This window comes from Porites lutea, chromosome 11, assembly GCF_958299795.1.
Source record: "Porites lutea chromosome 11, jaPorLute2.1, whole genome shotgun sequence".
NCBI classification, from domain to species: Eukaryota; Metazoa; Cnidaria; class Anthozoa; order Scleractinia; family Poritidae; genus Porites; species Porites lutea.
In genome coordinates, this window is record NC_133211.1 from 26,557,158 (window position 1) to 26,567,600 (window position 10,443).

Genomic DNA, 10,443 nt, shown 5'->3' on the forward strand with positions numbered 1-10,443 from the left:
AATCATTAGTTACTGTATCCTTATTCTCACCCAGACTAGTGGTATCAACCAGGCAGGAGACACAAGAGTTATTACCAAAATTCATGATTTGGTGAACAGGGGTGTCACTGTGTTGATAAGATGAGGAGACACTTGAGAGAATTTGTTCGAATTGAGATCTTCGCTGGAAGAGAGATGCCACCTCCAACAAGCCAACAGTATTTTCCCACAAAGAAAGATATCTACAATCACATGTACCGTGCAATGGTAAAGAGCAGATTGAGGAGAAAGTCAAGGAGTGGCAAACGCAAACCCCCTATGACAAATTTTTCTTCCATAAATAATTTATAGTGGCATTTATGATGCAAAATTTGAGAATGATGTTGTAAGCAATTCCAGCATCGGAGACGACCTGGATGATGAGGACATCCGTGTAATGACTCCTCTGTCCAATCAAAAATTCCTCTTTGTCTATCAAACAACTTGACGGAGAAGGCTGTTGAGCAAGTATGGCAATGACATCTGCCTCTTGGATGCCACGTATAAGACCACATGATATGCATTACCACTGTTCTTTTTAGCAGTAAAAACAAATGTTTACTATCAGGTTGTGGCATCATTTGTTCTCCAAGATGAGTCCACTGATTTCATTAAAGAAGCTTTGCAGGTCATCAAAGACTGGAACCCTGACTGGCAACCAGATCATTCTTTATGAATGATTTTTGTGAAGAGGAAATCCAAGCTGTTGAGGAGACATTTCCAGGTATCACCAAACTCAGTATTTTCCATTTATAATGTGTTATGTATGTGTTCTACATTGAAAAGAAATAGATATATTACTCATTTGATGTTAACTTTGCTTTTGGTTTTTTTTTTCGCCTTTGACACATTATCACAAATCTCAAACAAAGGAAATTTTATAACAAGCAAGTTTGAAGTCAGTCAATCCATTCTCTTGTAGTTAGTTTTGCTTGAGTCCACAATAAGTCGCTTGTACGGTGCCAGTAACTGTTGACTACATGTACGATTCAGTGGCATGAGTCCCAGTCAATTTAATGTTTGGTCTGAAAATGGTACATTAAAAAGAAAGGGATTGTGTATTAATTAATGTTTGTTTGTTTTGTTTTCCTTGTAAGTACTTTTTAATTCTTTATGAAACTAAAATGTGGTACTGACAAGTTTGCAAGTTTATGGCAAACAAATATTTCTCCTGTGTCAAAAGCTCAAACAGTCTATACCACACTGTTTTGATTTTCTTCAACTAATTTTGTCCGTCTGTGTTAATTTAAGGATTGATTGGTATTTAAGTTTCTCTGCTGTGTTTAATCTGCTATTTTGAATTATTATTAACCCAATTTGCTTCAACTTTGGGTTCATTCCCAGTGTATGAATTGCATGACATCATAGAACTGGGAAGATTGCTCAGTCTTGAGATTCAAAATCAAGTCTGCCTTCTTTCAGAGGTTGGTGGGGGGTTAGCCTGAAGCTCATTCTATGGCATTATCTGATCACATTAATGTTTTGGAAATTACCTTTTTTCTTTAAAGGTGGTTTATTTTACATGTAGTTAAAAAAAGCCCTTTATTTGAGTGTCAATGTATTTAGCATGAAAGTGCTAATTGGGGACACTATTTTTATTTTATGTCTCCTGCTGGAGACGGGACCGCCATTTTACGTGGTCATACGAGCCACGCAACGCTATTTGCAAGGCAAAGGCAGTACATTCATTTCTTAGTCATTTTAAGACCCTGAGTGTTGGTCTGGTCCCGGGAATCGAACCTGCAACCTCCCACTCTGCAATCAAGCACTCTTACCGACTGAGCTAATCCTGCTTTGGTTTAGTAATACAATTATTCATTTTATTTCAGAGGGAAGTGCAATATGAATTTGGTGAAATGGATCAAAAAAGGTGAGTTACTGTGTGTGGGGCTATTCTCATGATACTGGAATGAGTCCATATTAGTTTTGTTTACAAGATACTGAACAACATTCCATTCTTGTGTACTAGTAAAAGCACTCTGCGCTAATGACGCCACAAATTTCTGGTCCCTGCTGTGACTTACCAGTAGACATTGAACCAACCTGATCAGTATAAGAGTCTTGTATGGCAAAGTCACATTCGCCAACAATTTTCCGTTGTGTTTGAAAATTTTTATTGTTAAAAGAAACAAAATTCAACTTGGTTTCAATAACGTATATCTAAGGTGACAAAACCTATTTTAAGTAATATTGCAAAGTGCCATTCCAGAGTCAGTTCATTCCACTTTTGAAAGACCATTTCCAAATGAAATTCTTGTCCTGGTACGTGTAACTGGGCTCAATAATTAGCTCACAAAGCTTTTTTCTTTTCGGTATTATTTTTGCGGTTCCGTTTATCGTTTTCCCACAGTATGCGTTTCTTTGTGGTTATCCGTGTTTTATCTAGCTTCGTAATTTCTCCGCTGTTACACCCTTGAACAGGAAAGAATTTAATTGATTTTAGTGTACTTTAATTTGTCGCCATTGTTGTACATGTAGTTTTTCCCCAAAGCACTCCATTTGTTTCCTCCTGTTATGATACAGAATACGTATGTGGCAGTAAAGCGATAATCTTGTTTTACAAACAGGTGTATTACCAACAGGAAGGTTTCACTGTTTTGTGGCTTACCTACATGTAGCTATACTGTAGTTGTCCAATCGTATTGCTTATAACAGGATGCTGGCAGTATGTTTTCAGCACAATATAAATATGCCTGCATGTAGAGTTTCTACTCATTAGTATAGTTTCAGTAGCCAAGTTTACTGGTCAAGCCTGTAGGACATAGCTCTGTAGAGTTCTCCTCTCACTGGAGTTGTGCTATATTGCCGTTTTCTTCCCCTTTTCCTGTCTCTTTTCTTTCATTTTCCTAGCGTTTTTTTTTATTGTAGTTCTTCTTATTGTTTGTTTTGTACGCATTTTGTCTCTCTTTGGATCACCATTTGCTACCTCACCTTCCTCGTGCAGCTCGGTCACATATGCAATTTCGTTCTAGTATGACATAGCTAAAAACAAGCTTCATTCAGGATTGAAATTAAATTGCAAATCGTGCTGTCTTGAGCAAGTGTGGGCAAACAGGAAAAAATGTACTAATGTAATGTTTGTGTCTTAGGGAACTACAACTTAAGCCAGATGGCCCAGCATTTTGTGAGTTTTATTTTATTTTATTATTTTAGTTTTATTATTTTAATGGAAATTACATAAATATTACTAAAAGTAAATGCAAAGCTACAAATTAAAATAAAGTGAAAATGAAATGAAAGAAAAATAATACAGGTATTTGGAATACATATATGCCATGAACTACATGTATTCAACTATATTCTGTATATTTTCACAATCAGTGCACAATGGACTAGGAACTAAAAATAAATAATAAGTAACTAAAAGAAAAAGACTAAGGAATCTGTATTATGGGAGGTACACTAGCATTCACATAGTTAAAGAAGATTGGCCCAATATGTGGTCTGACTAAATGAATGTAGTTTGAGCAGTTTACATGGGGTTGGGTACAATTACTGAAAATTCTCTTGATTAAACGTAAGACTTGCGATGTTTACTTTGGCCATGATAATAGTTATGCCAGGACAGATTCTGACTTATTAACAGTGACATTAAGTCTTTGTTGGTATTGTCATAGGAGGAAACTGATCTCTCAGCGGTCTGCTGTTTTCAAACTTGGCAACTTCACTGATTTTAACCCTCTGGTGATGGCAAGGGACAAAATTAATCTTCAAAGAGTAGTAGTTTAAGAGTAAAATTGGCAATGGATTTTTCCCCAACATGTTTCTTTTTTTAGTAAATGTGTAGTTCCAAAAAATATCCATCCCCCCCCATGGAGGGCACTTTTGCTTTAGACCCCCCACCCCCCTAGAATTTTCATTCCATGTTGCAGGGTTTGTACAGGTCATGGACAACCTGGAAAGTCATGGAATATAAGCATTTCAGTTTCCAGGCCTGGAAAGTCATGGAAAATTAAAGTTTTTGTTTGATAGCTTAGTTACTGTTGATGGCAAGGCGAGGACAATGCAAGATAGAGAGAAGTGGACATCAGAGTTTGTGTCTGTTGAACTGTTTAAGGTCCAAAAATACCGTAAAACAAGGAAAGTCCTAAAAATTTTTGAAAGTGACAGCTAAACCTAAGGTCTTGGAAAACTTAAAAAGGTCATGGAAAAAGTCATGGAATCTGAAGAGGTTAAAAGAGTACGAACCTTGCAGGCGGGTGCTGGTTATCTAGCAACAGCTAGATAACGGGAAGTCTATTCATGAGCCGATGACAAGTGTATTAAAGAAAGCTATCGCAAAAGCCATGAAAAAAGTATTTAGCTGACCGTAGATAAAAGATGATCAATGCAAACAATAATACTTGTTTTGAAACACTGGTAACAGTAAAATAACTGATAACTTGCTCAACAGAGAAGCTGTTATTTATTAATAACTCACCAATCTTACTCAGAGCCCCCTGGAAAAAAAAACCTAGGTGGGTAAACCCCCTCCCTCTTGGAAATGATCCTTTAGGACCTTCCCCCTTCCCCTCAGAATTTCCGTTGCCCTCCATGGGGTGGTGGGGGGGGGTGGGGGGAGGTTATCAATAATTTCTGGAACTACACAATGGAAGTTCATCAGGATTGGTCAGAATATCCAGACCGAGGCCGAGGTATTAGTGGAAAGATCTATCTTTGCTGACGTTTTTTACCATCTTGTTACATGTAGCTTAAACTGAAAGCTAAATGGGTCCAGGGAGGAAAATATGCATTGTTCCTTATGGAACAAAAATGACCAGAGCTGTCGTCAAAGGGTTAAGGTGTTATTTCCAGGATTTTTATTAACTGTTGTTATTTAAAATAAGACCGTGGAAGTGTCTTTTGATAAATCAACAACAATGTCAGTTTGAGTCTAGACTGAATAGTTGTTAATTTTTCCCCAGCACCATGGATCTAACAGAGTAAGGAAGTTTGTGACTACAGACTGTGGCTGCACACTGGTGGTGAAATGTCATAATAAAGGAATCTGCATTCAAGGACCTGTTGAGAAGTTGTCTTGGCTTCATACTAATTTTATAACAAAGCAAAGAAGTATATTTAATACAGTGCTATAATGATCAGAGTCAATTCTCTTTTCTCTGCAGGTATATATGGGAAATATTTAATAACCATTTCAGGTTGTTATTACAAAGAGATGCTGGTTTTTTTGACAATGATCATGTGGTTTGCCTGTCCACATTAATTTACTGAAATTTATTTTAATTTGTAAGAGTTGGACTGATCAAGAATGAAAATGATGTCAGTTGAATTTCCAGAAATTGTCAAACCCTGTGCAGTTGGCAGCATTCATACAGCAGCTAATTCGTACAATCTTGAAAAGGTCTTGAAGTAAAAAGTTATTGAATTCGTTTAAGGTCTTTGAAAAGTACTGGATTCCTTTATTGGGTCTTCAAAAGTCCTGGAAATTCAATACCTCGTCTACTCCACACTGTTTTCTGTGAAATTAGATTATCTCACAGAGGAAAATTTGGCTCATCCTTGGTGTAAGAACCTGTAAAACTCACGGTTAATCTAATTGTTACAACTTTTTTGTGCATAAACAATATTTTGTTTCTGTTTCCTTATTTCAAATGCTATTTCTGTACCTCAGATGTAACTTCAAGTCATACCCAGTCGTTGCAAAGTGTTGTCACGGAAAGTGGTATGGCTGAAGAAGTGAAAATGGTAAACGACTCCTTAGTTCAAAAATGAGATTAAAAATGCTGATTTATTGAATAAGTCTTAGTCATTGAAAACTGTAATTTGTCCTTGCAAAGTCATTGAAATTTGTTTGTCCAAATTTGTATGAACAATGATTCAATATCGTCATGTCAGTTTTAACTTGTTGATGAAATGACATCACTGTTACTGTAAATCAATTTCTCTTGTTGCCACTCAACTGGAACAAAGGATTATTACATGTATTAATGATGGATGCACTGTCAAACCAAGAAATCATGGTAAAAGTAATAAGAACTTGTTTAAGAAATTGGGAAAGTAAAAATAATGTTAAAAGAAAATAGAATTGATTTTCCATCATAGTAGCACTTCAAATTAGAATTTAAAGATATAGTTGCCATTATAATTCCATTCTTTTGAGGGATACCTAGTAGTGGCTATGACCTAAGCCAGCTTGTAACTATTAATTTGAGAAATATGTTGTGGTAAAAGAGGGTATAGGACAAACAGGCTTCTCTATTACGTGCATGAAAAGCCCTTGGAAGAGCTAAGCAAGTAAAGAAGGTAGCCTACAAAGTGGTGAAAATAGTGGAAATTTGTTGTTGGTTCTCTTCCTTGCTCCGAGAGGTTTTTCTCCGGGTACTCCGGTTTTCCTCTCACCTTAAAAACCAACACTTCCAAATTCCAAATCGATCTGGAACGCACAGGCATGTTTCACCGAGTTCTTATGAACTCCTACTAGTGCTCCGTGGGAAACAAATTACAATATTATTACAATAGAATGGGTTGATTTTCAGTTGAATTATTGAAGTTGTCTTAATTTACTCTGCTATACAGTGGAACCTCAACTTAATGAAGGGCCAAGGGAATGGCAAAATGTGTTCGGTATAACGAGGTCCTTTTTCATATATTTCACTATTACTGGGGCAAAACAAATCGTTCGTTATACCAAGGACTTCCTTATATAGGTGTTCGTTATATCAAGGTTCCACTGTAGTAGTAAAGGTAAACAAAATCTTTCAGCCACTTGTGCTATATGACTGACCAAATGACAATGATGGTATTTCTAGTTTCTCAGTTTGTCTGCCATTTGTTTGTTCTCTAATTTTTTCCGCGTCAGGCATTTTTAAAATAGATTATCCTTTTAAAGTAATGAGGCCCTCTCGAATTGAATTTCCATTTTTGTTCACAGAGGTGAGGGGGAGATAATTATGTCCCCAATCTGAATTTCAAAACCCATCCTTTCAAGTGTAGAGGTAGCCATGGCCTGTTGGTATTTTAATATTGTTTTGTGCTTTTCTGAATACTCGAGGCTAGCTAGTCGTATGGTACAATGGGCCTTTTGAAGGTGGTCAGACAGTTGTGTGATACAAAATCACCATGCTGGGAGGCAAGGGTTGTGGCCATTTCACAGCTTTCAAAACAGGGTATCTGCTGACCAAAATCACATGGCTCAACTCTAAGTGGATTTCTTTGCAAAGGTTACAAGTTTATTGTTTGATGTAAATTATAAATTTAATAACGGGAACTTCGCCTTTATTATTGCATAAATATATATATACATTATTAGCTACATGCTGCCTTGGGTGCTGAGGCCCAAAAAAATACTATTATTTGGAAATCTACCCTCTTTCTTTTAAAGGATCAATGGTATTTCTTGCTTTCCCGCATAACAGCTTTTGGCCAGTCAAGTGGTATGAAACTGTTGTACTTACATTCAAGAAATGCACTGGAATAAGGCGGACAAAGAGCTCGCCCCAATGAAAAAAAGAGAGGGAGAGTTCCAAATGGTTACTAGTATTTTTTGCCTCAGCACCCAAGGCAGCTTGTAGCTAATAATATACAGTATATGTTTTTGTATACCCACTACGTCATTCTCACATGTTGCCTTTAAAATTAAAGATAATGGGAAACGAGCCTGGCATCGGCCATTCACATCCACATGTCTATATTAGAAACCCAAAAAGTGAGGTTTAGCTCAAGTTATTCATAGTCTCGCAGGTCCAGTGATCATTTAATTGTTCTTGTTCTTTTGTACTGCTTTCTCTGAATCAGGTTTTTCTGTGTGGTATTGTCATTAAACATTTGCAGAGTGCAGCTCATTGAATAAAATAACACTTCCTATAGCAGAACCTAAATCTCTGGGAATACAGAGGCAACTTTTCCTTGAAAGACTTGCTCGTGTAAAGTGGAGAACTTGGTTTTTTGAAAAAACTGTCAATGGTTATTTACACCACCAAGGAAAAGTTGCATTAAAAACTTGTTCTGGTAAAAGGGGCTGATAGGATCCTCTTCTCAAAGTTGTGCCTCATTTACAGCTCCGTCCTAATTTCTTCATGTAAATAGCAAAACTTTGGCAAGTTCTTTGCCTTTTTAAGGAAAAACATACTCGCTGCTCGAAGGAAGTAAGCCTAGCCCTGGCGCTATTCAAGGTCATGTTTAAAGATAAGTTTACTTAAGCTGCATTTCAATGTGTAACCCAGAACCCTGCCAAGTTAAACAACCTCCCTCTTTTGCTAATGGTATTTTTAGATAGTCACCTTTGAGATATTTCAAGGGCAAGTGGAAGACAAAAAGGGACTAATTTGAAAATCACACCATTAATGCAAATTAAGAGTGCTAAAGTGCACAACGAGCCCTTAACACACTATCCACTATGTGCTTGGCCTAAAGCAGAAAGAAAGTCGAAAGTCAAACCCTACACCAGGAACACTAGAATTATTTTGCTGCTGAAAATCCAATAATTACAGCAGTTATACAGGGCCACTAAAGCAGCAAATGTCTTCAAAGCCATTGCAAAATTAATATTCCAATATTCCTTAAAAAGATACAGTAATTTCAGTTATACTTTATTAAATTAATACGCTCTGTGGTTAACTACCCATTGTAGATCACGTGATATTCTCTGCGGGTTAAAACCTTTAGAGGAGAGACCTTTTCAAATTCACCGTTTTCACGTAGATCATAATGCACTTTATTTCCTACCCCTAAATTTTGCGTGTGCATTGTCTTTGATTTCTTTTGGGACCACAGTAATGCCGAGGAGAAATCGGAATCAATGGTTATGCAAAGCTATGGGGATTAATAAGGTGCATTATCATCTAAATGAAAGTGGTGAATATATATAAAAAATTGGTCTTCTTCTCCATCTACACCACCATATAAAACTTGTCTACTCTTAATTTTGTTTGGAAATTAAGCCCTTCCCTACCCCGCCTGCTAGTGACTAAACGGAAGAGAAAAGGGGGGTAGACCACATCCACTCTCCCCTCCCCGGGAGAGGAGTGGGGGAAGGAGTTAGCGTGGGTGAATACCGTTTTTATCAGCTTCACGATAATAATGAAAATATATGTAAAGAAGATAAAACGCAATTAAATTATTACAAAGAAAAACTGGTTTACTTTAATGTATTTTCTGTGTTAATAATTTTTAGTTCATATATTTTGTAATTAACATTACTTGTCAATACAAAATTCTGCCTATGGGTTGCATAAATATTCATTCAATAAACTATTTATCTAGTTTCTAGCACAAATGAACGTTTTCTATCCGTCAGGAAGTAATATAGAGATTAACGCCTTTGAAATCAAATGCTGTCAACCCTCAAACTCACAATAAAAATCCCCAGAATCGTGAGATATGTGCCAAACCGAAAACTTGCTCCATTTTCTAAATCACGGTACTGCGGCGCTCTTTTGAGTAAAGGGCTATATAAAATATCCCATTTTCGAGAACATGGTAATGCGATACTCTTGAATACAATTTGTTTATCAAAACTCCATAATTTACATATGGCTGGGCGGCGCTTTTGAGAATACAGTTATTAAAAATACTCCATTTCAAGAACACGGCAATGCGGCGCTCTTTTGAGTAAACAGATTAAAATATAGTTCATTGTCGTGATCTACGACACGGCAATGCGGCGCTCTTTTGAGAACAACAAAATACCACTCCTACTGCGGCGCTCTTTCGAGTAAAAATTATGAATATATGAATAAATTACCCGGCAGTGGGGTGTGGGCTCCCGCCCAAACCCCCCTCCCCCACTCCCCCCCCTCCCGGGAAGGGGGAGAGTGGGGTGTGGGCTCCCGCCCAAACCCCCCTCCCCCACTCCCCCCCCTCCCGGGAAGGGGGAGAGTGGGGTGTGGGCTCCCGCCCAAACCCCCCTCCCCCACTCCCCCCCCTCCCGGGAAGGGGGAGAGTGGGGTGTGGGCTCCCGCCCAAACCCCCCTCCCCCACTCTCCCCCCTCCCGGGAAGGGGGAGAGTGGGGTGTGGGCTCCCGCCCAAACCCCCCTCCCCCACTCTCCCCCCTCCCGGGAAGGGGGAGAGTGGGGTGTGGGCTCCCGCCCAAACCCCCCTCCCCCACTCTCCCCCCTCCCGGGAAGGGGGAGAGTGGGGTGTGGGCTCCCGCCCAAACCCCCCTCCCCCACTCTCCCCCCTCCCGGGAAGGGGGAGAGTGGGGTGTGGGCTCCCGCCCAAACCCCCCTCCCCCACTCTCCCCCCTCCCGGGAAGGGGGAGAGTGGGGTGTGGGCTCGGCCCCCCACTCTTTAGGGGGAAAAGTTAGAGTGTTTATCCCTCAAGGAAAAACTTGTCCGATTTTTCTATCTATGTTACCAAACAAAACATTTATGCTAAGACTTTTCAAGAAAAACCTGTCACCTAAGTCACAAGCAGAAGTTAAGTAAAGGTAGGAAAGGTCTCGATATAAACATAAACTAGTCAGATATTTGATAAGTTTTATTTG

General features: G+C 38.7%; 1 long non-coding RNA gene across 1 annotated transcript; it reads left to right on the forward strand.

Moving 5' to 3' along the window:
- The first annotated feature begins 1,702 nt into the window (after positions 1-1,702).
- On the forward strand, positions 1,703-9,113 carry LOC140952665 (uncharacterized). The gene is made up of 3 exons (XR_012167377.1): positions 1,703-1,888; positions 3,108-3,142; positions 4,923-9,113. It is a non-coding gene; the product is annotated as an uncharacterized lncRNA (long non-coding RNA).
- Positions 9,114-10,443: the final 1,330 nt, after the last annotated feature.